The following is a 6,418-nucleotide window of genomic DNA, read 5'->3' on the forward strand; positions in this document are numbered from 1 at the left end:
GAAGTAGACGGTCTTGCCACGTTCGTAGTGGTAGTAGTTGTACTCATGCCGTAGTGGAAGTAGTGGTTCACGTTCTGTAGAAGTACGGGCGACAGTAGTGGTACATGTCTATCATTGCACGGGTTTCTTTAGATGTTCGGGGTCACGACGAGGAACTTGATGCATCGTTGAACTTGGCGTCCGAGGAATCCCGCGTAGCCATACACGAGTCGTTGTCGAACTTGACGGTTCCGTTACACGGTTCTTTGGAGATGATAATGGTGTACAGGTCTTTTGGCCCTGATAGTTGTACACACATCCGAAGAGGAACCCGGCGTTCCGATGCGGTGTAGGGGTACATGCCGATGGTCGTCGTGGTACTTGACATTTCGTTCAGCACTCTTTCGAGCATCCGTGTGATCTTGTCGGTGGTGTACTTGGTGATTTCCAAGGCAACCTTGACGCATCCGTTCATAGAGGTACTTGGCAGTTTTGTTCAGTCGGTCTTGCCGGTCTTGGTAACGTAGTTGTACAATAGCGTCGTCGAACTTGTCGAACCCAAACTCTAGGAGGACCATCGTGGTACTTGGTGTTTCGTGTAACTGGCGTCCTTTCGACCTTGAGGGAGAAGAAGCAACACGCCCACAGCGCCCAGTGGGGATGGTCCTGCAGCAACAGGAGGTCGATGGCGGAGCAGCAGCAAGACAAAGAGCTCGGCGGCCTGGACTCGCCAGTTGGAGTGACGATGGGGTCACCAGGTGGCGCGGGGACGAAGCAGTAGGAGAGACGGAGCGGAGGAACAAAGTCGCGAGCGGCGGATCCGGCCGGGAACAGGCGCCGACAGCGCGAACCTCGTGGGCAGCCACGACGAGGTCCATGGCAGGGCAGGGCGATGACTCTAGGAGTTAGGGATGACGCGACAGAGAGGCTCTCGCTGTGATGCCCGGATAATTAAGCGACAGTAAAACTTTGCTAATGATGCCATGTCACCTCCGTTACTATTGCTAACCTTTCGTTGATTCAAAACCGATTCAAAAATCAATTCAAAATATGGCACACAACAAAAGTTTTCAAACATTGAAACAAAAATGTTCGGAGTGAACCAAATATTGCATAGATAATTGTGGTGGAGAAACCAAACCTTGATAAAATGTTTAAGGGCTCTAAAATAATTAAAACAAGTAGTGAAAACAACTGAACAAATGCCTATTGAATTTTATAAAAATATTAAAACTATTTTATTATGGGTTAAGAACTAATCTGACAGTAATTTGTTTATAAATACAAATTTAGGTACTAGTGGAAATTTTGATAAAACTAAAAATAAAAGAAACTAGAAATACATGAGTAAAAGAAAAGATTAAAACCAGAAAACAAAAGAACAAAAAAAAGAGAAATAGAAAGAGAAACCCCTGCCCCCTGGGCTTCGGCCCGGCAGGCCACAGGCCCAACTGGGCCAAAGCCCACCCCCTCTCACTTAACCCCCACGCCCCCAAAACCCTAACCTACTCCACTCCCCACTCCCCCCACCACGTCGCCCCCTCCCTCGACTGGATATGGATCGGGGCAAACCCTCGATCCCGTCGCCCGTCGCCGCGACGACCTCGCCGTCCCGCGCCACGACGCCGCGCCCGGCGCCCGCGCCTCCTCGCTGGCCTACACCTCGTCTCCGCCACGCACATCGTCATCCTCGTCCTCCCCAACCCCAACTGCCCCGTTCTCTACGCCCCTATGTGAGCCCGCCGCCACGCTCGTCTCCGTGCTCCTCTCTCTCGCGCCTCTGCTCACCGCGGCCTCGCTGTGACCGGCGTGCCTCTGCACGCGCCGTGGCCGCGCCCTCTCCCCCCCCCCCCGTTGCTCCCTCGTCCCGTGCACGCACCGCCCGCACGTGCACGCCCCCACCGCGACCCCCCTGCCCCCTACTCACACGCTTGCGCGCCTCGCCGTCCTCGCTCGCCCTCGCGACCGCGCCGTCCAGACCACCGAGCACCGCCGCGTCCGAACTCCCGACCGCGCGCCCACGCGCTGGCCTCGCCCACTGTTGCCGCTCGCGTTCCGCCTTGGCTCCTCGTCGCCTGGTCGCCATCTTCTTGCCCCGCGTGCGCCCGTTGACGCTGACGCACGCCCGTCGCTCGACCCACCTTCCCCTGCATGCGCCCAGCTCGCCGCGACCTGGCCAAGCGCCAGCGCCCCGCGCATGACCGCGCCCCTACTCCCCTTGTCCCACTTTGCCGCGGCCTCCTGCTACCGCACGCCGCCCAGTTACCGCTGCTGCGCCGCCCCCCACGCCAGGCCCGCACCTTCCCTGGCCGACACCGTGGCCACCGACCTTCCCCTGCTCCGGAGCCATGCCGGGTTCGCCCGCCCCTGGGCGAGCGTCCATTCGGGTTGGCGCCCGTCGCCTGCACGCCCGACCCGCTAGGCCGCTGGCCCTATGACATGTGGGGCCAAGCCCCTAAAACGTTTTTAAAAAAAGAGATACAACAACAACAATAATAATAATAATAATAAATATAATTACTTACTTACTTAATTAAATTAAATAATTAAGTTAATTAATCCTACTTAGTTAATCTAATTAACCTGTTAGTCTAACTAAGCAGTAATTAGTTTAACCTAACCCTAATTAGCTTAACAGTCCCTGACGAGTGGGACCCGCCTGTCAGGTTGACCAGTCAACTCTGTTGACTATTGACGTCAGCATGACATCATGCTGATGTCATTAATCCATTTTCGAATTAATTTAAATGATTAATTAAATTCCAGAAAATTAATAAAATCTTTAGAAAATCATATCTTTTAATCCGTAACTCGGATTAAAATATTTTCAACATGAAAGTTGCTCAGAACGATGAGACGAATCCGGGTACGCAGCCCATTCGTCTGCCACGCATCCCTAGCATAGAGAACACGCAACTTTCCCCTTCTGATTCATCTCTACGAAAACGTAAAACACCAGGGATATTTTCCCGGATGTTTCCCCCCTTCACCGCTATCACCTCATACCGCGTTAGGGCACCCCTAGCACCGCTACTTGCCATGTCATGCATCGCCATGCATTTGTTTGCATTATATTTATTGTTTCTTCCCCCTCTTCTCTCGCTAGACACCGAGACCGACGCCGCTGCTACCCAGTACGACTACGGAGTTGACGACCCCTCTCTCTTGCCAGAGCAACCAGGCCAGCCCCCCCCCCTTGATCACCAGATATCGCCTACTCTACTCTCTATACTGCTTGCATTACAGTAGTGTAGCATGTTACTGCTTTCCGTTAATCCTAACCTGATGCATAGCCTGTCCTTGTTCCTACTGTTGTTACCTTTACCTGCAATCCTAATGCTTAGTATAGGATGCTAGTTTATCATCAGTGGCCATACATTCTTGTCCGTCTGCCATGCTATACTATCGGGCCATGATCAGTCGGGAGTTGATCACGCGTTTATACCTATACATAATATATGATACTTGTGGTGACTAAAGACGGGTCGGCTCGTAGGAGTACCGCGAGTGATTCATGGATTGGGTCCGAAAGGACGTTTGTCCCGACGGCCCTCCGAGTGGATCTTTGTGGCGAAGCGACAAGCTAGGTTGAGACCACCTAGGAGAGAGGTAGGCCTGGCCCTGGTCGGCGTTCACGGTTATTTCAAGATAACACATTTAACGAGATCTTGGTATTTGATCTGAGTCTGGCTACTGGCCTATACGCACTAACCATCTACGCGGGGACAGTTATGGGAACTCGACGTCATGGTATCAGCCGAAGCCTTCGTGATGTCAGCGACTGAGCGGCGCGCGCCAGATTGGACTGGAATGCCTGCTAGGCTAGGTCTGCTTCCGGCCGCATTCGCAACGTGCAGGTGTGCAAAGGGCGATGGGCCCAGACCCCTGCACCATAGGATTTCGACCGGCGTGCTGACCTCTCTGTTGTGCCTAGGTAGGGCTGCGATGTGTTGATCTTCCGAGGCCGGGCACGACCCAGAAAAGTGTGTCCGGCCAAATGGGATCGAGCGTGTTGGGTTATGTGGTGCACCCCTGCAGGGAAGTTAATCTATTCGAATAGCCGTGATCTTCGGTAACAGGACGACTTGGAGTTGTACCTTGACCTTATGACAACTATAACCGGATGCCTAATAAAACACACCCTTCCAAGTGCCAGATACAATGGTGATCGCTTTCTCACAGGGCGACGAGGAGAGGATCGCCGGTTAGGATTATGCTATGCGATGCTACTTGGTGAACTTACCATCTACTCTCTTCTCCCACTGCAAGATGGAGGTTACCAGAAGCGTAGTCTTCGATAGGACTAGCTATTCCCCTCTTATTCCGGCATTCTGCAGTTCAGTCCACATATGATACCCTTAATCCTTTTGATACCAATGCATACATATGTAGTGTAGCTCCTTGCTTGCAAGTACTTTGGATGAGTACTCACGGTTGATTTGCTTCCCCTTTTTCCCTTTTCCTATACCCGATTGCTTCGACCAGACGTTGGAGCCCAGGAGCCAGACGCCACCATCGCCGACGGCTACTACTACTCGGGAGGTGCCTACTACTACGTGCAGCCCGCTAACGACGACCAGGAGTAGTTTAAGAGGATCCCAGGCAGGAGGCCTGCGCCTCTTTCGATCTGTATCCCAGTTTGTACTAGCCTTCTTAAGGCAAACTTGTTTAACTTATGTGTGTACTCAGATATTGTTGCTTCCACTGACTCGTCTATGATCGAGCTCTTGTATTCGAGCCCTCGAGGCCCCTGGCTTGTAATATGATGCTTGTATGACTTATTTTATTTGTAGGGTTGTGTTGTGATATCTTCCCGTGAGTCCCTGATCTTGATCGTACACGTTTGCGTGTATGATTAGTGTATGATTAAATCGGGGGCGTCACAAGTTGGTATCAGAGCCGAATGCCTATAGGAATCCCCCTTCCACACGCTTGGCCGAAGTCGAGTCTAGACATTGCAAAAACTTTTACTAACATGGTTGTGTGCCTTACGGGCCCACGCCGCCATTGGGTGGTACTAGGATCTTTTACTCCTCGTCTATACTCTGGGATTCTGATCTCTCTTCTATTCGGGTGAAATGATTTTTACTAACTCTGACTCTAGGTTCTCGTAATTACTTCCTCCCGGAGAGCCCCTCACTCCAGATGATTGCTTGGAGCGCCAAAGGACTCCGAAGATATTCTCCGATGTTATCCCGAGAACTTGTGCTCGTTGTGATTGCAATTCCCTTCCACTGTCAACCCCTAGAGATAACTACATGCACTTGCCATTCTTACATTAGTCCCCAGTTGCTCTTGTTATTACAAGATACCCCAAAATACTCATTGTTGTTTCAAGATTACTTTGTGCATACTGCCTTGCAATTCCTTGTCACCTGAATACACCTACAAATTAATCATCATGCTTATCGAGCATCTGCTCATTCCCAGTTGTTCCCGTGTTTCGCAAAAGTCTTCGAAATACTATTTGATCCTCCAAAATTCCTTAGTAGCTTATTGCTCTGCAATACTTGTCTACTTGCATTATGGATGCTTTCAATATGTCTGGCAATATTCGTTAGTATCCTTAGACACCGTCATTTTGATCCTATTGATTCAACATGAGTGCGAATGCACGCAATCATCAGTTGATCCTTTTAAATTATCCTACTGGCTCAGACGTTATGTTAAACATGAGCTAGATCTTGACCAATTAAATTTTGCCATCGATTGCACCCCTAAGGCTATACAACTTATCCACCCCTAATCAGAGCATTACTTCTAATCCCTTGTCTTGGAATTGATAATTCCTTTGCATTTGAACTTTGAGTTAGTCAGTTGTTTCTATAAACTGATCTCCTTGCATTCCTTCTTCCTCTGGTTGAGTACCGATGCTCACATCAGATTCCTTGTGGATCACCAGATCCTTTGTTGGATTTTATCCGACATCATCCTTCATATTTAATAAGTATGTGAGCCTTTCCTTGGATACATAATGCCTTTGGTAAATTGTATCCTCTGCTTTCTCAAGCATGCTCTACTATCGAGCTTGTGTTAATTATTCTTGAAATTTGTGGTATATACTCCTAAGATGCCCCAATGGGTTGAACCTATGCCTTCCCCAAACGGTATGAACCCGAAAGTTTTCACGAGTCATACTCTTCTGTTGCTCCGCCAGATAAAATTTCTACACTACAGCCTCATCAAAAGCGAGAAGTAAAATCACAGGTTATGCATTGAAGAAGTGGGAGTCGACCTTGAGCCTTGCGTTCATGCCCATGGACCCGATGTGGAACTTTTCATTGAAGCTCCTTGTAAATGATAATAAACCCCTTGTTATAAGTTCATCCTGTATCTATGTTTGGTCCTTTGCAATCATGGTTCCGACCATATTTTCTCATTAATACCATTTATCAGACAAGTTGAGTACTTGTCTTGTGCAGATCATTGCACCTGTCCA

The sequence above is a fragment of the Triticum aestivum genome, chromosome 2A (assembly GCF_018294505.1).
Source record: "Triticum aestivum cultivar Chinese Spring chromosome 2A, IWGSC CS RefSeq v2.1, whole genome shotgun sequence".
In the NCBI taxonomy this organism is placed as follows: Eukaryota; Viridiplantae; Streptophyta; class Magnoliopsida; order Poales; family Poaceae; genus Triticum; species Triticum aestivum.